This window comes from Plodia interpunctella, chromosome 26 (genome assembly GCF_027563975.2).
Source record: "Plodia interpunctella isolate USDA-ARS_2022_Savannah chromosome 26, ilPloInte3.2, whole genome shotgun sequence".
NCBI lineage: Eukaryota > Metazoa > Arthropoda > Insecta > Lepidoptera > Pyralidae > Plodia > Plodia interpunctella.
This window is the reverse complement of record NC_071319.1, coordinates 3446963-3469610: the sequence shown is the minus strand read 5'-3', so window position 1 is coordinate 3469610 and position 22648 is coordinate 3446963. Positions and strand designations below refer to the sequence as shown.

Here is a 22648-nt window from a genome sequence, read left to right as displayed (position 1 = left end):
TTCTACAAATCCATTCTATTTCCTTCTATTTGCAAAGCTATCAAAAGTTTCAAAGAATCGCGCCGTATTACCTTCATTTAAACAAAATTACAAGAAACGGAAATTAAAAATTATACTGGTACAATTAGAAAACATTTCTTTGTTATTTAAATATTTTTAACTAGCTGATGCCCGCGACTTCGTTCGCGTGGCTGAACAATTTTTGGTAAGGTGTCAAAGTTACAACTATAGATAAAAACGTCCCGCAGATTGTGGTCCCGCGGAAGCGTACCTAGAAGGCTGGCAGCATTGCAATATTCACCTGCATTTTAATAGACGTTATATGATGTGTATGAATTGTAAACGTCCACTGCGCAGATTTGAATGAAAGCTAGTTCCAATATATAAGATACTAGTTGTGCACCGGGACTCCGCTCTTGTGGGAATTTCAGGATAAAAATTACCCTGTGTTCCAATATTCGTTTATTTATTTCTACCGATACGAAATTCCCCGTACGAAATTTCATAACAATCCGTCCAGCAGATTTTGCGTGAAAGAGTAACGAACATACATAAACCCATACATCCTCATAAACGTTCGCATTTATAATATTAGAACACAAGCAAATCTCCGAGGCGCAGCTAGTGTTGCATTAAGTTCTTTGAGAATATTCAAGTGTACATTTGTTTTTGTATTCATTTCTACGTGGAGACGTGTCAAAGGATACTGGAGGCGCGGCAAGAAATCCCTTCACTTTACTTACGAATTGACGAGGGAATAGATGTACAACTTGGTCATTTGAACAAGATTTTAAAAAAAAATTCATTTTTGCCACAAGCTTTCATTGTCGTCACAGAGATCTTATGGCGTTTAGCACCTGACAAAAAAACCCATGTCCGTGCTGTAAACGGTTGAGGAGCTCTCTCGTTTGGATCCGATCCGGGCTGCACCATCAGGTCATGCTTATCTTATGATGGGTATTATGTAATCTGTGCTTATGATAAGCATGACCTTTACCAAAGAGTAAAGATTGTATTAAAAAAAAATATAAAAATCCGACCAGAGAAGCGTTTTGTTTTCACGTTCACAATGAAAAAATAAGTTATTTACATGATCTTATATGTTATTTTATTGATTTCTGCACAATTAAAAATTGAGATTCACGTTTATTTTTAAATCAGATAAGATTTTGTAAACTATTTCTAAAATAGTAACTGGGTAGGTAACCTACTAGTGTGACAATTTGACCCATGGGATAAAAAGAAAGACGCATGCATTTGATCTGTTTCTCATTCCAGTTTGTTTTGTTATTAAAATTTGTTTTCAATCTTGAAAGTCTATATATTTAATATCAGATTTTGATTAATGACTGCAGGTATCACATCTGCTAGACATAAACATTTATTATACATAAAATTGCTGAAAACATTATCGTCAGATCTGTACTATTTTTATTGTACTTGCCCTCATTCTAAAGACCCGCATTGCTTTGTGTTGTCACACGTTTTATTTAAAATACCTGTTGCTCTCATGAAAATGTGAGTTTGTTTCGCACTTTATAACACGCTACCGTAGTATGATATTCTAGACGTGCATTTGAATAGAATATATATATTTTTTCCTTTTGAGCATATAAAAATTTTTCAAGTCACCGAAAAGTTGATTATCAATAGTTTGTTTGTAATAACTATAAGCTACGAATATAGGTAATTAGGTGCCTACATAAATTAAAATTAATTTACGCATAATGCTTGAAGCGTAACTATTTGAACTAACCTAACCTTAACTAAAAGTTTTTTTTTAATTATGAAACATTTATTCGTATGTCAAAAATCAATTATGCCTTAAACCTATTATGCCAAAGAACAATGGAATAAAATTAAATATGCGAAAAAATGGATCCCGATCGTGTAAATTTAAAACTAAATTTAAATTTACACTAAAGTTGTGTATATAAATTAATAAATAAAAAAAAATGAAAAAACAAACACAAGTGACCGTAAGTGATAAAAAAATTATTTCTTTTTTTTATTTCATCCTCTTCGCCTCGCTAAAAAAAACGTCGTGACAGACAGATCACCATCTGACCGCATAAAGTTAAGTTCTAAAAAAATATTATGAAATATTATAATATATTTGTTTGGCCAAAAAATATTTTTCAAACAAATAAGTCATATTATATATTCATATTATGTATTCTTGATGTTTAATGTGAATAGGTGCTTAACAACTTAACCCACAATATTAAATAAAAGACGCCTGCATTTCACCCATATGGGATGCAAGCACGATACATTCAAACATACATACAGTTTAGTTTTATCGCGTCCTGTCCTCTTTGTAAAAAGCTAAGGAGCTGCTGTGGTAGATAACGTTTTATTTATACCAATTGCCAAACCGGCTACAGAACGAGTTACATATTGGTCGTTGACGACTTAATGTGTAGATGAAGCATCTTTTTATTGAAAGGCTAAAACATTGAAGGTAAAACTATCAGATCTAGAGATAAATGGATGGTGTCAGAGGCGTTTGGGATACTCTGTCACACACTACAGTGTGTGACAGAGTATTACAAACGCCCTCATTATTGTCTCATCTAAACCTTGTAACTTAAATCTTCTTCTTCTTATTATTTAAGAGCTATGCTCTTGTCGGTGGAGTATACGCCACGCCTCTCTATCCTCGGCTTTGCTTTTAAGCTCTCGATACGACACAACGCCTGCCTTCTCTTTCAGTTGGCTAGCTTTTCCTCGGTCTCCCTGGACCTCTTCTTCCTTTCACCTTTCCTTCAAAAATAGTTTTAAATAAGGCGTCCTGTCGTATCAAGTGGCCAATCATTCTTCCCCTTCTATTTTCTATTTCTGTCAGCAGTCTTCTTTTTTCGTTTACCGTTTCCAGCACTTCCTCATTGCTTTTTCTCTCTGTCCAGCTTATTTTTTTCCATCCTTCTCCAGCACCACATTTCAAAAGCGGCTAATCTGTCGGTATCCTTTTTGGTGAGTGTCCATGTTTCGCATCCATATAATGCTATACCATGTAACCTATTATGTAAACCACCTAGAAAACTTAAAAAAAGGGAAATATTACATATTTTAAGTTATAAGGTTGAGGATGAAAGAGTAATGAGAGCGTTTGTCGTACGCTGTCACACACTACAAAAGAAAGAATGAATAAGAATGGAGCGTTATGTGAAATCGCAAGTGACGGAGTTAAATGGAAGGATGTGGCGTGTGGATAGGATAGGAAAACTATCCATAGACCATATCCTCCCGTGGATGTCGTACGGGGCGACTAAGGGACACAGAGTCAGATGATAGGCAACAATCGCATTTACAAGGAGGGTTGAAGTCAGACAGGCGTAAAATCACAGCTGAATCTTCAAGATTTTAAGCCCGGGTGAGCGTGAAAAGATTATTTACGCGGACGCAACCGAGAACATGCAAAGAAGAAAGAGTGAAGCTAAATGGAAGCAGTAAGCATACTATACCGATAAGCCGATTCTATTTAATATAAGTGGAGAAAAGAGTATAAAATAAGAGAAGTTTCTTCTTCTTCATTTTAGGATTAGCATTAAAGATTAGCATAGTGTGTATTCTATCCTCCATTTTGATTAGTGTATGGCATTTGACGCGCGCGAAGGTTAAAGTCAATGTCAAAGTGTCTGATGCATCTCACTAAGATGAGAAAGGGAAGAAAGAAAATCCCTGAAAAACAGAGAATTTTAATGCTTATAAATTTTGCTTTTTACTTTGTGTCAATATATTAATAAGTTATCTGTGAAATCGAGACATGAATGAGAGAGAGAGACAGCAACATAAGCGTGCCGAGTAACGAAGAAAAAATACAGAGATCGTAAACGAAAGAAGGAGACAGGAGATATCGCGTGGCGGTAAAAACAAGAAACAGTATAAGCTGTATAGAGTTGTCATTTTAACATTATGAAATAGCGAATAACATGATACTTGACCAGTAGTTAACTTTAGTGTTTACAAACCTTCATCCAAACAGGTACTGTCGACAGCACATCGAGTTACCCTGCATGAACCTTTATGGCGCGGTAATAGCGACGAATTTGCAATGAATTTAGGTTGGTTGATGGAGCTAATGACTGTACTATAATGTGGGAATATTATAAAGTTATTGATATATCGTAAAATCAATACTAAGATTGTGGCAATAGAATCGTTTGTTATTTCTTGCATCGTAGTTATTTCTAAGGTTTATTAAGTCGAAGTTTAATATTTTCTTTTTCAGCACATTATCATCCAATGTCGAATTTAGGCATCTATCAGTTGTTGTCATAATTTATCCTCAATTTCTGAATAATGTTTATCCATACTAATATTATAAAAAGAGGTAAGCTTATTTTGTGCGCAAATAACCCGGCACGGTGATAGGTAGCGGTGACGACTGACGCGCAGTCATTCTACCTGCATTCCATTTTTATTTGTAATATTGCAAACATATATACTTTACTATTGCTAAACCGAATGGGTCGTTTCCGCACAGATTGATCATTTACTAGACGTACCTATCATTTCAATATTTATGGGTAAGTGTTATTTTTTGTACATTTATGCGAATGTGCAGCGCTAGACAAACCATTACATGGTTTTAAGTGTTTATAACAGTATTTTGTTTGAAATCCCCGGGCAACATCTGGTTATATAATCAATAAAAAACCTAATCGCCTAATTCTGTCCTAATATAACCACATTATACCTCCCGTAGATGTGTTACAAGGCGACCAATGGACCCATTAGCCTTGGCTGCCAGGGCAGCGGCAACAAAAGCATTCCCAAAGAGGGTGGACGTCAAACAGTCTATTGTAAAATCACAGCGCAGTCTTCAAATCACGCTAAATGGAGGTCTTAATTTGAAGGCTTATTTTTCGCGCTAACTCTTGGCTTCGTGGCATCACATCTCCATATGTAACCGTAGAATGGGAACAATGTGATTTGAACCAGAGACTTCACACACATCGACCGACCACTCGATCACGACCCTAATAGCCCCGGTGATTTATTTACAGACGAACAGACATCAATAACAACTTTATTACACATCTATCACGCAAATGGTTCCTTGTATCAACTCATATGACATACGTACGGCCCAATGATGAAATTAACATTGTTAATTACGTTTTTGTTCTGATATTAAAACTTCCAATAAAAACTAATGTAAACAGACACGTTATGAAAATTGTTAAAAATATAAAATACTTCTACGCGTCGTCCGCGTGAATGTCTCTACAAAAACGGAACCGAGATGATTTTCATACAATTTTTCATCCCCCATAGTTGGGGGTTGAGTTTTGAAAAGGCTATATTTGAACGGGGTTATATTTAACTACATAGGTACCTACCAAATTTTATCAAAATCGATCCAGCAATTAGCCGTGAAAGCGGCAGACAGACGTCCTCCTAATTTTTAATATATGTATAAGACCTATATTTGTTAATTGACGTCCTTGGAGAAAAGGCTGCGGTGAAGTTTGTTGCGCCGCTTCTTCTTCACCTGCGCTTTGGAAGCCGGCAGTAGACTTAGTTTAAGTAATTTTTTTGACGTCAATAAGTGATGTATATAATCTTAAATTGAATAAAGAATTTTGAATTTGAATATACGTTGACATTACAATGAATATATTCTATTGAAACAGGTATGAATTGGATATCTTTACAGAATCACATTTTGAATCAAAACAATAATTTTCGCCATCAAATTATGGTATTTTCCACGTTCAACGACCTTTGACATCCGCGACGCCCACTCCTCGGCCACAGTACAAAAACCAGAAGAACAACTCTTAATTCAAATCATTTTCGATAATAAATAAAAGAAATTGATAAAAATGTGATGGTGGCGGTAGTGTGCGGCCAATCTCAACAGAATATTTTTTATTTTTGTCAACCATAGTTTCGGGCGTCTTCTTATCCACTGGACCAATAATGGAATAGCTTTAATATTTTTATTTCAAGAATTATAAATTTTACAGCGATGAGATATTTTTTTTTCTCATATCTCTATAAGTTCCCGGTTGCATTCGGAGCTATAGCGCCATATAGCTCGGGGCCAGTGTAAAACATAACGATATTTTTTTAACATTCAGCTGTAATTTTACAACCGGCCATCAACCCTGCTTGGGAATGCTAGTGGTGCCCAACAGCTGCTCAGACTATGTTGTATTATCCACCGGAGGACAGAGAGTGGTTTTATTCTTAGATGGGTCCACACGCGATAAGACGTATTTCTTCTATACTTATACTATGGCACAGCCAGATAATTAAGTAGTATACTCGTATCATCATTCAAAAATTGCACCAATTTACGAGTACACCCAAAAAAAAACATAACGACTTCATCTAGCAACTTAATGTGCGGTTGATGAACTTTGTCGTGCAATGTAGACATACATTTGTTAATGACTTACTGCATTCCAGCGCTTCGTTTTAATAAAAAATACAGTTTAACAAGTTTTTTACTGAAATATCAATTTTTGCCAAACGTTTAATTTTTGTCGTCAAATCTATTATTTAGAAAGCTTTTCGCTATTATATCGTTTAATTATGCCCTTTAATAACAAACATTACAAAAAAATAGACCAATTTTCAGATCCATGAATATATATTAAAATTATAAATGCAAAAGTCTCTTTGATATGCATATAGCATATAGATAAAGAATCCCGTTGAAATATTTTATTTTAAATCAACACCCAAATGACTATAACGGGGGGGGGGGGGGGGTGAAAGTCAGATAAATTCACGGGGGCGAAGCCGCGGGCAAAAGCTAGTATAATAATAGCACTGTTATAAATTTTCAATCGTTCACATGTAACAAATTTAAACATTATAAATTAACGGGAACATGTACCTAAAATAAAAGAAAATGTGTCTGTTCCTTTTTCCAATTGGTTTCGTTCGTAACCAAATAGAAACAGAACGAAAAACATAAACCCTGGAAACAATGCAAGAACAGCATTCTGGTATTATTCGAACGCAAAAACGAGACAATTGAATAAACCACGTCTTGTCGACAGCCCATATTTTATTTCGAAAAATCCAAATCCCATCTACACCACAAAACCACTAAACTAAAAAATAAAAACAAAGAAAACTCTACAGTTTTTTTTTTCACGCGAACGTAAATATTTTAATAACGCGCCGTACGCTAAAAAATTACGTACTGAACAAAAGAAAATTTTTCAGTACGACAACGATTAACAGAGAAGTTTAGTATACTGTGGATAATGTAAAGGAAAAATTTCTTACGTCGAACGCACACGTTGATACAAATGTACCACTACCTCGTTTTTGAGGCTCTGCAGTGGTGAGAGACAGGGACGGGTAGATAGAGCTTTCGTGCGGCAGAGCGGGATGGAAACGTTATTGCACCGGTAGTGAGGAGTGAAAGAGATCAATAATGAGAGGCACGAGGAGTTGAAAAGGGATTTCAGATTAAGGTCGTTGTCGGGACAAAGATAAGTTTGGCGGGAAAATGTCAGATGCGACTTTGCTTTGTTTTTCTATTATTTGGAAAAGAAGCCAATTACATATACTAATTGGCTTATTCCACTAAATCCCAAAAATCGTTCCACTTCAAGCCCAAGATGAAAATAGTCAAGATTTTTAAAAACTTGAGTTTTAATCGCTAACAAATTTGAGATTTTAATCTTAATCGGATGATAGAGGTACTTTTTATTGCCCGGGATATAAAAACGATTATAGTTTTTAATCTTCATTTATTAGCCCTAGTTAATAATGTTTAAACTTTATTAAGGGAAGTTAGGTTATCTTCTGAATGTTATTTAAAATTTTGCTGTCAATATTTGTTGCTGTTTCTTTACTAATATTTATTATATAAGCCAACATTTGTGTGAGTTTGTGAATGAGAGTTACCTTAATTATTGACCTAAATTCCACTAAACAGATTTCAAACTTTGAAACAATTATTTGTAACACACGGTATTGTATGACCACATAATACTTCTGAAATATGAATAAAAGGAAAATATAGGTATTAGAATATGTACTTTTTATTCCGAAAAATTCAACAGACATGTTAATAATAATGTAAATAGAACATGTATAAAAAAAACTTGCTAGCATTTGCTAGAAAGTTGCATACTGCAGTTATCGAAGATCACCTTCTGTATAAATGCCTAATCTTTGTCCTCCCGGCTGGCCGGGTGAGTCGAGCTTACTACCTACCCTAGTGTTTCACCTCGGTCCGCGGCGTTCGTACGTATCTCGCGGTTCGTTCGCTTCGGTGTGACGTTATGACGTTACAGTGTTTACAGTGAGAGAAAATTAGAACTAATGTACTTGTGTGTGGATTAGTGTTGACTTCTGTGTGATTAATTGCAAAGGATTTTTTTTTCGTGGAAATTTCAAGGTGGGTTCCTGTGATTTTTTGTTTTTTTTTCAGTGAGATTTTTATCTCGACTAATAATTGATGATGTGGCGTTTTTATGTGTTAGTTTTTACTTTGATTACTTTATATTGTTTTAAAATTTTGTTTAGTCAGAAATTATATTAATGGGTTTTATTACTTAATATTATAAAATAGCTAAATGAAATATAATGATTTATCTCCTATTGGTATTGATTTAAAGATAGTGTAGTATATTTAAAGGTTTATTTTTATAGCATTGAGGTATTTTGGAATAAAAAGTAAAACAATATAAACAAAAAAAATATATAAGTTACGTTTATAAAACATATCTAATAAAATTTAACGACTTATTCATTTGGAAATTACAAATACTTAGCTTGAAACCTGAACTGGCATTGAAATCAATTTGTTCTTTTTTTACATTATCTAATTGCCAGTAACATCCTATTTTTTTCCTGAAAATATGAAATACATACTTTTTAATTATTATTTGAATTAATACATTTTAATAGGTATATGAGTAAATTTTATGTTCAAAATAAATTTTTAAATCCCGGAACATTTTGAAATAAAGATCATTTTTAAAGATTTCTAAATCAATAGTCAATTCAAATGAGATAATAAAAGCCCATTCAAATTGTCACTTGATCCATATTAAAATGAATTTGACATTTTCGAAATTTCACCGCGAAATCAAATTAAATGAGATAAGCCTATCTGAAGTATCGACGATCAACGGCTGAGGAAGGAACAAGAATCCTTGAATGATAGATAGAGTGAGCCGATCTAAAATTCCCGTGATAAAAATAATAATAATGCTCTGTGTAAATTTTCTTTATAAATACTTTACTCTTTACGAATTACTAAGTTGTCTGTGTGAATAAGTATGTACCTAAGTAGGTACTATCCAATTTTTATAGTATTGAATTATAATTATTCAAAATTGTAATACCAATTACTAGGTAAGAAAAATTTGTTATATTTAGTAGTGGATGGATATAATATTGTTAATTATTATCAAATAACAATATACTGAATACTTGGAGACCCGCATAACTACTGGTATTATTATAATTTTCCTAATCCTACTAATATTTTATTATTGTTTGTTAAAAAAATTAAAAAATTTAAACTTCTTGAAAATTTTTATACATGTACTTTCAACTACGAAAAAGTTGGTACATAGACTACCTTTTATCTCGGAAAACAACTTTTCCCGTGGGAAATTCACGCGAGCGGAGTCTCTGACAACAGCTAGTATTTAAAGCAACAAATCGTTCATCAATCCTTAATGACTGAACGGGAAGATTATTCCATGTCATCAAAATACCGGAATGAATGTTTAAATTACATTCATATAAAAGCTTTCGTTTGCTAATTTTGACCCCTTAGGGCGTATTATGGTATCTGAGAATTATCGGGTCATTATTATTGTTTTGTTTCAAATATAAAAAAAAAAAACTTGAATTAAAATCCGTTATGTAGTTTTCAAGATCTAACCATACATAGGGACATACAGCGGGACTTTGTTCAGCATTTTCAACGCGGCCCACGACTTAAACGTCTCATCCATAACATAAGCGCAATTTCTATATACCGCCAGTCATGTGGGGTAAATATGTGCCGGCGCAATTTGTTGATTACTTTGTGACGTCATCACTGTACGCGAGTAGAAATTTGTCTGTCTGTCACGTTATAAACGGGCGATTGTAACTTAGCGAGGTTTTGTTTGGATGGGGTGCGTGATCAGGGAAATTGTGAATGAGAGGTGTGTTTGCACGTGTTTCTATGTTTCTTTTTTAAATATACTTCAATTCTTGTACAATGTACATTTATGGAACTCACACAAAATCATACCCAATAAAAAAACATCTGTATATCTGGACGCTTTCATTCAAAAGGCATATAACGCGAATATCACCCTCAATTCACTTAGATCCATCGGCTATGATCAACTAGGACATTTTTTTCTCTTTGATAAATTGAAAAGTCTGTCTATCTGTCTATCTGTCTAAATTTTGATGAAATTTCACAGGTATGCATGTAGATAAAGACCCCCGTTTAAACATAGTGTACTTTTTTTCAATAATCAGCCTCTAAATAACTATAAGAGGGGGTGAAAAATTGTATGAAAATCGTGTCTGTTCTGTTCTCGTACAGAAATTGGCCACAGAAAGGGGATGATATCATACATTAAATATGAAAAGTCATACAACGAGACCAATACAATACAAATGAATAAATTTTCGTGTGAAGTTAATTCTTTCAAATTGGAAACAGGTTTGTTAGCACGCAACTCTTACATACGTACATAGCATTTTGCCGAATCATGCATGTTGGGCAGAATAAGCATACAGACCAAAATTGCCTTTTTACTCGACTGAACAGAAAAAGAGTATTATTGTTTCAGGATTTAAATTATATACCTGACTGTATAGGATAATTATAGGTAGACCAATTCAAACCTCGTCCAATTTCGATTTAGTCAATTTGCGATTACAGTTGAATTGAGATTCAGTCTATCAGAGATTTAATCCAATTGCGATCTAGTCTATTTATCTACCTAGTCTTATTAAAATGTAGTTTGTAAAGATTCTAACCCGTTTATTAATATGTGAGTTTATTTATTCCGCTATAACTCTTAAAAGCTTTATCAGATAACGATGTGTGGGGTTATTAATTCCCCATTTTACCCCTGATAATAGGCCATATAGCGTACAAAATAGCTGTTATTTTACAACTGGCCGCTTGCCTGATGTCAACCCTCCTTGGAAATGCTATTATTGACTATCGGCTGCTAACGCGTAAGATGTGACTAAGAGACACGTGTAGTCTTAGTCGCATCTTACGATATCCAGGTTATGGAGTGGTCGGCGTTTAGTTCCGTCCTAAAGTAGCGTCCTACTTTAGGACGAAACTAAACGCCGCAAAGACAAGAATTATAACAAGTGAAATATTTTTTAAACTAATAGACTATTCTATTAGTTTTAAAATACAATAGTGATAACTATTTCTTATGCTCTAAAATGCAAACCCAACATTATATAGTTACTTGCTGTTTCCCGCTGCTTCGCCGGCGTAAATATCCCACGGGAGCAGTTATTTTTCCGGGATGAAAGGAGCTATAATATGTCTTCCTCCATACTTCAAACTGTATGTATGAAAAATTTCAAGAAGATTGTTTAAGTAGATAGAGCGGGAAAAGGTAACAAACAAACTTACTTTCGCATTTATACCCTTAATATTAGTTTGGATGACTTTTAGAACGAAACCAATTATTAATAGTGTACACCATTTATATCAATTCGCTTTGTCAAGTGCTCATATTACAAATGAAACGTTGTGTGTGACCTACCTTAAGGTGTATTTCCACTAGAAAAAAATATAGTTTGCTAAGCTAAGGTGAGCTTCGAAAGTGATATAGTACATAACCGATTAGATGCAAGCTTTATGTGCATGGGAGATGTTATGGTCCGACAACTAGGGATATAGGCGACCTTTGCAAAAAAGTTGAGACGGAAAAGTAGGAAAGTGATCCCTTGGCACCAACACTCAATGGTTGAAGAAGAACTGGGCTCAAATTCAACGCTCAGATAAGAGAAAGAGATATTTTGTGTAGATATATATAAATTTGACCATGGACTTTGTTAGAGTATTAGAAAAATATTTATAAATAACTATACTGGTGATTTATATCTTTCCTTACATATTATAAAACAAAGTCCTTTACCACGTCTGTCTGTCTGTCTGTTCGTGGTAAATTCAAAAACTGTTGAACGAATTTTGACAATAATTCAGGATAAAGTGATTCCTGAGGAACGTTTAGGGTTATAATTTATTATGTTTTTACCCGAACGAAGCCGGGACGGGCCGCTAGTACTGTATAAAATAAATTTGACGTAAAAAGTGCCTGTGTAGATCTAATTTCTGTATATATGAATTTCGCTAAACATTATTTACTTATTTTGTACATAATTTTCTACCTAAATTTATACGATACTCTTGAAACTCTCACATTATCCTGTAATTACACTGCACTTAAATAAATATATCACGTCAAACCAGTTTAGCTTGGCTTACAATGTAACCCCAGCCTTATACAATTAAACTGAAACCTTATAACTTATTAGGGTGATTAATCAAACTCGAATTAAATACCCATACGTTTATATTCGCATTTCAGAGCCTTATTAGCGTAACTAATAGTTTTATTCGGAAATTGAGTAATAAACTTGGTTGTTATGTGGTTAAAGAGCTGCTGTGGTAAAGTGTTATGAAAAGAGGGGTGTAATAGTAGATTAGTAGCCAATTATTAGACATTTAGATAGTTCGAGGGTGCAATTGATGCTTACACCCGAGCTGACTACTCTGCTTTACATCTCGATTGTGAGGTAAGTAGAAAAAAAACGTAATTATAAAAAATCCCAAGTACAAACAAAATTCAAAGTAAAAGTTTTCTATTCCCGCCTTTTTTTCATTAAAAAGAAACAAGTAAAGAACTTTTTAATTTTTTTTTTTAAGAACGAAATTGAGCTTCGCCGTTCGATACCTATTTAAAATTGATAACTATTATATTCATACGAAGACAAGGCTGAATAGCGAAGCGACCTCTTTGGTCATTGGGCTGAATGCATGATGTCTATTGCCAGTCTGATGGTTAGATGTACGCGAACTTTTTGAAAGAGTGAAGTGGTTTTTTTAAAATTACTTACCGCCCTAGGGCTTTTCTAGCCACATTATTACCCTAGAGCGCTAATTGGTCACTTACGCCCCATTTGGGGGTAATAAGCACCTACTTACCGAACGTGAGATATATAAAAGTGATTTAAAATCTACAACCAAATATTTTCACTACACAGTATAGTAAAGTTGCCCTCTGTGTTAAGACAAAGTATAGTTCAATGACTATGATTTATTTGGTATTTCAATTTAAACTAAACAAACATGTGGAATTCTGCAGAAGTCTATAAAAAAATATTTATTGGGGGTTAGATTTTGTTGAATTACATTTTTACTTACTTTTTATTATTAACAAATTAAATTACTGCAATATATTTTTAACTGTGATGGATAAGATAAAAATAGATTACCAAAAAGAAGTTGGTTCAAAATGAGAGTTTAAAATTTAAGAACACCAGTAATTTTTATTTCGACACGTATTTAAACCTAACAATACAAAATTACATGTAGAAGCATAATAATTTTCTAAATTGGCAACCCTACCTGTACAGTCTACATATCAAGCTTATTTTATTTATTTATTTGTATATCAAACTTACATTTATATTTACAGGGTAATACGATAAATGCAACAAACTATATTCTAAAATCACATAAGAATGAATGGTGTCAGTATTTTTTTAAATGACGGTATCGACAACTTATTCTGAAACCTCGTATTCTATGGTAATAAAGGTGAATATAAAATTTTGGGCAGGCGTGTAGGTACAGTCAACAAAAACCACAACCCAGTTTTTGACAGTGATTTGATCTAAATCCTTCCATTGCGGCGAACGAACCACCAATTACTTTGCCTGCACTAATCACTGTGATTATAAAAACCTTATTTTGCGATTCAAAATTAATTGTCTTTACTTGATGACCGTTTTCGAGATGAAATTGGGGTCACATTTCTATCGCTTACGGGATAGACAGAGTCAAAATATGCTTAACTAGGAGGCTACGTTTAGCTGTATTGTGGCTTATTGTTAGAAATAACATATCAATTTAATAAACGTCGTCGCCCTCCGCGGTATCTGTTTTCAGCACCCAACGGATTTTATGCAGTTTTTTTTGTTTATTTAGACAATTGATTCCTGAATGTTTTTACACACATAAATGACCCCGTGCGAAGACCTTATTTTGCGAAATCGCTAGTTGGTAATAAAATTTATCATAGATTTTGATCAACTCGCCTATGTTCGATTGAATACAGTGATAAGCTTACTACTTTTGAGAATTCTATGCAATTTACAGCCCATTCCCTTGATTGACGTTTACAATAGGTGCGGACGTAGTAGCAGCTGACACATTACATTTGTCTCTGTCTTACGTCAAGGTCGATCCTCAAAATATATTTTGTTTGGTTATCATGTTTTACATCAACATTTTATCAGAACTCAATCACAATCATAACATGTTTTTTGTACCCTTTTGACCATTAAAGTAAATATTATTTCTAGTGAAGTCTACTGGCGGCCCTGGATTTGATTCCCAGAGTGGGTTATTTCTTTATTAGATATATTAATTTGTACGTTTTCGTAATTTTTCTGTCTTTCTGCACACGAGCTAATTTTCTAAATGTGAGCCGTTTAGTTTTATTCATTTAAATTATAATTTTTATTATCATTTAACTCAGAGTGAGTTTTGTATTAAAGTAAAAAAGGCGTAATAATGTGATTACATATTGTATAGGGACATTAAACTAATGCAATAAAATACAAAAACATTACATAATGTATAAAACGTTGGCGTCAGCTAACACAAATGGAATGGATCGTTTATTTTACCACGGAACCCTTAAGAATAGATTGGACATAGTTCGTAATCATGCAAGTCATTACTTCAACCATCGTGAACCCAAAATAAACAACAGCAGTCTCCACCTGTCGGACAATTATTACAAAAACCCGAATCCGGCAGGGCCAAGTTCGTACCTGTACCGGTATAAAACCATACAGTTGATTTCTCGCTATTACAATTACATATTAACTTCAGAATGAACATGATAAAAAATATATTTAATTGCCATATCGTTGTCGTGCTTATGTTTAATAATTATTAAACTGAATAAATATGTAAGTAAAATAAAGTATTTATTTAGTTATTTGTAAAAACTTACAGAAAATATATTCTAATACCGACAGGTCTAATATTATGTTAAGTCTTGTGACGTGTTACAGAAACAGATTTTAAAAAATGGTAATACGCATGAAAACGTTTTTGACTTCAAGAATATCTTCAGGTCATTCTATAAAATGGCCATTTCTCATTTTGACACGACCAAAATTTGATACCTTTTGATTCTGAGGTAATAACTACAAATACGCTTTGAATTCCTTGTAATGAGACCAATATAAAAAATAAGGTCAAAATTGTATGCTATTAATTTCACATAACAATCTGGCTCAATATAATTAACGGATATATACTACAATTCTTCAAATCCTTAGCCCTTTGGCGTTTAAAATAAAAATAAACGATGATACCCACCTGTTCAGTTGGTCAATTACAAAAACCCGTTCCCGTTATACCTGAGTCCTTACCTGGATGGTGGAACGTGAATGTCATTCAAAAGTTAAAGTGAGATAGTTTTTATTTGCTCCGCTTTTTAATGTATTTTCTACAATGTTTTTTTTTATCCTTCCCGAATCATCAGGATTTTTTGAAAAGATATTGTCACCGATTTTTATTAAAATATTGTCATTTTACGCGGGCGAAATCGCAAGCAAATACTAGTTGATAATATTGCCGAAAATGTATGGGTTCTGAGTAACGTTTTCTCTCTCATCTGAGTGTTGCCGGTTGCTTTCTCAGCCGTTGACCGTCGGAGCCCAGGGTCTGCATTCTTACTTTTTCGTTTCCACACACAGTCGTCGGTATCCCTAGTTGTCAGACCATTGATATCATCCTTGACGACATAAAGCCAGCATTTCTTGAGTGAGCCCCTTTGTTAGAGTAATTCATTTGTTTCTAATCAAATCTCGTACAATCCTTTTCGTTGCAAAGAAAATTTTTTATAAATGTAAGCCTGCATGTATGTAACTGTACTAAGGTACGTTCCATTCACTTTATTAAATTATAAATTGTTTCCCTAAGCACTTTTCATCACCATTGTTTTCGTTCGAGCGTGGCACCTGAGTATTGTAAACCGACTGATAACGTCAAGCTTATCAGGCACGTTACATGTAAAGTTGCTGATATTGTTTATGCTCTTATGAGAATTAGACATTATACTGTGTGGACATAATTTATGATTATTACACAATATTTATGTACTGTCATTATTGACAACATTTAGCGTATTAAAATGTATTCGATAAATCAATTTTAGCCACATCTGTAGCAATGATTGATATAGATAGAGTATTACATCTTTATTCCTTACGGGGCAGACAGAGGCAAGAGTTGCGAACTCTTATGGAATTGAGATTTACATATGGAATTGAGATTGAGAATTATTCACAATTTTGATATCCAAATCGATATTATTGATTAATATTTTTATTCTCTTGGTATTTAGGATTAATAGATCTACAATGTTGTCTGATGAAGCATTTAAGAATTATGGTTGAATAAAAAAACTCACACACATACAACATACATGTACCCTGAAAACATGTCACTCCTTTTTTGCGCAGTCATGTTAAGAGGAGAACTTACAATTGGAACTTTCCGTAACGGAAGTACAGTTTTCATCCCAGGTATCCAAATCGAGCTACCCGATTATATTCGCCCCTATCGCTACCGCTTAAAGGTCCGTCCAGCGTAACTTGAAATATGGTTGACTGTACATGAAGGTCGTAAACTTTTATAATAAATTTTTAGTACTACATTTATAGGTTTTCAGCAGTGCTGTAAATTAAGGTACAGTCTGCTGTAAGTCAAGTTAGCGCGTGTGAACCCCTATGTGGCGGTAATAGAGGTGAGTTGGGTCAGGTTTGTTCTGTTGACTGTCTTATAAGATGAATTGATAGAAAAATGTTGGGTTGATATTGTACGGTGAGTCTGATTACATTTTTAAAACACTTTTATAATTTGTGCGCTTTTTTTATTGGTTTTTCTGATTCTCTGTTTTTTAAAAGACCCACATTTTGTGATTTCTTTGGAGAAAACGTTGCGGTGAAGTTTGCGGTGCGTTTGTTTCAACTGCGCATTGGAATTCTGTGCCGGCTTAGTTTTAAGTAATTTTTTGACGTCAATAAATGATGTTTATTAACCTAAGTTTAAAAAAGCGGCCAAGTGCGAGTCGGACTCGCCCAATTTTCAGAACTCAACCAATTTTCAGTGGAAGTTTACATTTTTTATTTTATTTATTCACCAATCAAAAGTACAATAGTATGTATTCTAATTTCTAATAACATATATAAACCATGAGTTTTGTCCCTATGTTATTGGCGCGTTTCCATCAATCAATCAATCAATACATATAATAAAACAGTAAAAAAAGTGTTTCTGTACATTGAAGATATTTAAATAAAAAAAAAAATAGATAGATAGAGAATCAGTAATAGAATAAGAATTTAAAAAAAGTCGATCTGTTTATCTGTTTGTTTGCTTGCTTGCTTGCACACGCTAATCTCTGGATCTACTGGACGGATTTGAATGAAACTTTTTTGTTGTATAGCTATAAAGCCTGGTCAACATATAGGGTATAATTTATTTTGGAAACTGGAACAGCTCTAGCAGAACCTATAAAGACCAGCTAAACTGTAAGAAATATAGAAAAGTCACCTGAACAAAAATTGTTCGCCCTGATGAGCATTTTCTGATGACGTATAAAAATAGAAGATATGGAACACCTGATGATGAACTCAACAGACCAGATACACTATAACAGATATAACAAAAGCGCCTTAACAAAAGTTGGTCAGCCTGATGAGCATTTTCTGTAGACTTTTAAAAATCGAAGATATGGAACACCTGATGATGAACTCCAACAGACCAGCTACACTATAACAGATATAACAAAAGCGCCTTAACAAAAGTTGGTTAGCCTGATGAGCATTTTCTGTAGACTTTTAAAAATAGAAGATATGGAACACCTGATGATGAACTCAACAGACCAGCTACACTATAACAAATATAACAAAAGCGCCTTAACAAAAGTTGATCAGCCTAATGAGCATTTTTAATATAGGTATTTGTAAAAAGACTCAATTGGTCAACGTTTTTAACCATGATTCACACACATCTTGAGTCTCTCAAAAATCTATTTTATTCCCCATGTCTTCTTTGCCGCAAGTAACAGCTCTTCTATAATCACCTGCTTTGCAATGACAATAAATAAGTCACAGGGCCAGACACTCAAAGCCGCTGGTGTCGATCTAAGACCTGGGTGCTTTTCTCACGGACAACTTTATGTTGCCTTCTCAAGAGTCAGCAACGCTTCTGGACTCTTGTTATTGGTTCCGGAAGGAAGGACCACGAATATGGTTTATAAAGAAATTTTCTAACTTACATTTACTCTTCTGCCGTGGAAATTTCGTGTTAAAAAGTAAATACTTTTACTTTAACAAGAATAAAATTATTAATCAATAACAGTTAGTTGTTTAGATGTAAGTTGGTAACAACATTTTTGAAATCTTTCCATCGGCTATGACCCGAATGAGTAACAAATTGCATTACTTTCGCATTTAAGCATTATAACAAGCCAGAGTCATAAAGCTCACGCCAACGAAGTCGCGGGCAACAGCTAGTTTGAAATAAGAGTTTAACAAACCTATGTATATCTCGGTAAAAAGCCTAGTTTAATTAATAAACTACCGAGGTCGCTGTTTGCGCTTCTCGTCAAGAATATTGTTTGTGCTCTCACACCAATTATTTTTTCTTCAAACGGTATTTGGTATTGGGACGTGGGAGAGGAATGTCAACGTTCATTGTTATCCAGGTCGCTGGTGTACCCTAGGTCGTGGCGGGAAAAAATCGCGAGATTCGCATATTGTTACAATATTTTTGCAAGATTATATTCGCAGTGTTTCAAATGTTTAATCATTTTTTACTGAATGAAATTAAACATGTAGTATTAGTATATTATATAAGTTTATGTGTTCTTTATTAAGTTTAGAATAAAATCTAATACCAGATCCGCACTAACGCCAAACTCGGAAACATGCCGACTTGAATGCGTGAATATTGTGTTTAGTTAATATGTTTTTATCTAGTTACTTCGTACGGTATTGAGTGATCCTATTCTAGGGCGTAACCACATTCATGCGGGCGAAGCCGCGGACAAAAGCTAGTCCCAACTAATGTTTTAAAATATCTTCACGCTCTATCTACTCAACGAATCTTCTTGAAATATTTCATACATGTAGTTTGAAGTAGGTACGGAGAGGGACTTAGGGAATTTTTTGTTCTGAAAAAAAGAAATTGATCCTGTGGGAAATACACGATGCGCGGAGCCGCGTTCGAAAGCTAGTAAGTAATAAATATAGGCCATTTGGCATCTGTCGGTCTATTATAAAACATATTCGGTAGGAGATTTCAAATCTCGAATCGAAGCATGTATTGTCCAGCCTTTTCAAACATACAGTGATAAAAATAATATAAAGAAGTGCAACGGCTTTAATACAAATTCTCAAAGAACTATAATGACGTATTGTAAACCATTGATCTAAATAACTATTGTAGTTTCAAATAGAAAACAAACATAGCAAAACAATAGTTAGTTGGGATTTAAATAAATTGATCTTCCCAATGGCCTTGTTAGACACAAGAAGAGGTAATATTTTATTCTTTTATCGTACGCGTTGTGGCGAAATCCGGGTCGAAAGAGAAAAAAGCTAGTTCGCCCACGCACTATAGGGTCGCTGTGGCGTAACATACTAACCATAGACTCAATTTTAATATCGCATCGTTGTTATTTGACCGTTTAGGAAACTGTTATGAATTGGGTTATCAATATCTGTAATATTTAATACCAGCGGCTCCCGGCTTCGCTCGTGTAAACACATAATAAATTATACACGTAAACCTTCCTCAGGAACCACACTATCCATTGGTGAAAACTTTGGTGGTGGTTTTTGAGTTTATCGCGAACAAGACAGACAGACTTTGTTTTATAATATGTAAGTATAAAACTGTAACTGGACTATGGGTATACATAGGAGATATTTACGAAAAAAAAATTGGAGGGGACTATTTAGGGTCAATAGTATGTAATATCTCGCAACGACAACCACACCGCAATATGATTAAATAAATAATAATAAATATAATTAGGACAAATCACACAGATTGAGCTAGTCCCAAAGTAAGTTCGAGACTTGTGTTATGGGATACTAACCTAACGATACTATACTTTATAAGAAATACATGTATAGATAAACATCCAAGACCGGGGCCAATCAGAAAAAGATCATTTTCCATCATGACCCGACTGGGAATCGAACCCGGGATCTCTCATTTCAGGATGGTCCGGTGGCGCAGTGTTAAAGTGCTTGCCACTTTACTACTGCGCCACCGAGGTCGCCAATTGATTGGCTCTCTACGAATCGATTCGATAGTATAAAGTGAAATGCAAACCCGCACTAAGCCCTTATGTATTTTATTTTTAGTTTAGCTCGACATAGAAATAATAAATGTTGAAGAAAATACGATTTCGGTAAAACTCTTGATGTCTTAAAAGCTAAGTTTTTAATAAAACCGAGGAAAAACATTTCAAAACAAAAAGTTCCTGCTTCAGTTCCACAGGTCACGGCGTTTACTGAATATCAAAATAAGGAAAATGTAGAACAGTTATTTATCAAGTATTAAATCAATTTTTCCACCCACTCTCGTACGCGGCATGAACACAAACGCTGAGTTTCGTGTTGTAGCGTGCCGAACTACTAATCAGCTGTGAAAGCGGAATAGACAGACAGACAGACTGACTTAATACTAGTTGTTCGCCCTCGCGAACTCAAGAAATGTTTGATGAATTTTTACAAAATTGTCAATATGTCAAAAACGACTTAACCGATTTTGTTGCCTCACGAACTAGAAAATTCTATTAAAAGATCATACCTTTTAAATTTCATCAATCGGACCAACGGTTGGACGAACGTTTAACACGTTAACAACGCACATACATATATACATACATAGGTACTTAAACAAATACACACACATACATACAAAAATGTATTTTTGCCCCAAGTCGATTTGTAATCCCCGCTCGCTTCGCTCGCTCGGTCAATAAGTATGGAAGTATGGCTGTTACATCTGTATCTTCCGTATTTTTGTCAACAAAACCACAACTTTTTATTTGAAATCGGAAGCCCATTTCGTTCGGCGTTTCGATCGAACCATATTAATTTCGTTTCGATGGCACCCATCGGTTGTCGTATTGAATGTGACTTTCTGATTCCGCTCCAATCGACCACTACATGATTACAATAATAGTTGAGGAACTTTCATTTCCTTTCTCGTGGACAGAACATTTTATATAGTTCATACAAAATTTTGTTTTAATTGATATTGATTCTGCCTGCAGATGTTTCTGTCAGTAAGATACTTGCTGTCAGTTCAGCTTCAATATTTAGATGAGTTTATGATTGTTTTAACTAAATATATTTATTTATGATTCGAAAATGTGACCAAGTTATTATTTTTCGATATACCGAATTTTAAAAAAAAATAATGTGATATTTTTTCAATCATAAGTGTAAAAATTCGGTAATTGTATTACATCAAGATCGTTTAAAAATTGCTACGGAAGATTAAGCTTTCATCACAATTATCTACTTTCTAAAGACTTTCAATTGTTTTGGTTTACGAAAGTTAATTCAGTTTTGACCGCAGTTATGAGGAAAGTGTATCGTGGTTTAACCACAAATTAACGATTTGTCAGACTAGAGATAACTATTGCGGAGTGGGTTGCACCAATCAACTTTGACGTTAACATTAACGCGCGGGTTAAAGATAACGTCAAATTACGCCCGCACCAACACCCGGTCAATTTTGTTGGGAATTAGGTAGGTATGTCAACGGTAACCAGAGCTCCTACGTTTTTTAAAATTCCAAATTAAAATATAGCCGGATACAATAAATCAACATAAAAAAATGCATTCATTCAATAAAAAGGTAAAATTCATTAGCTTCTTTCTGTTCGCAAAAAATAAAGAGTAAAAATGTTTTATTTATTTTAATGTCATTCGCCTACGTAAATTTTTGTGTGGCCAGTATTAATGTCGGGCCAATTTACTGTAGCATCGCAGCCGAGCAATTTTGATAGCTATCTGTTCTGCATACGTCGCATTTTTGAATAAAATTGCACTGAAAACGTGCTAAAATTGGCAGCAGGATTTTTCAAAGGAACATGTTTTTTACAAGTTAATGTTTGAACTAGTTTTTGCATGTGACTTTTTCGAGTGAATCTGATCAAATAGTGGATTTTAATTTAGTTCATTTTGTCAAACTTAAGGATATTATTATTAATTGTCATTTTGTCCATTTATTCACATTCTAAATCTAAACACATTCAAAGTTTTTAAGACTGGCCATCAACGGTCAACCTTCCATGTTACAAATTAATATTTTCATCTCGTCCGAGATGCGTCAAGAACTACG

At 34.1% G+C, this 22648-nt stretch overlaps 1 protein-coding gene across 2 annotated transcripts in view; it reads left to right on the top strand.

Moving 5' to 3' along the window:
* Nucleotides 1-8211: 8211 nt before the first annotated feature.
* The window catches only part of LOC128681145 (irregular chiasm C-roughest protein-like), a 92618-nt gene continuing 78181 nt past the window's right edge, over nt 8212-22648 (top strand). For both annotated transcript variants that reach the window (XM_053764794.1, XM_053764792.1), the window contains exon 1: nt 8212-8377. The gene's annotated coding sequence lies outside the window, so the exon portion shown is untranslated. The remainder of the gene's footprint in view (nt 8378-22648) is intronic.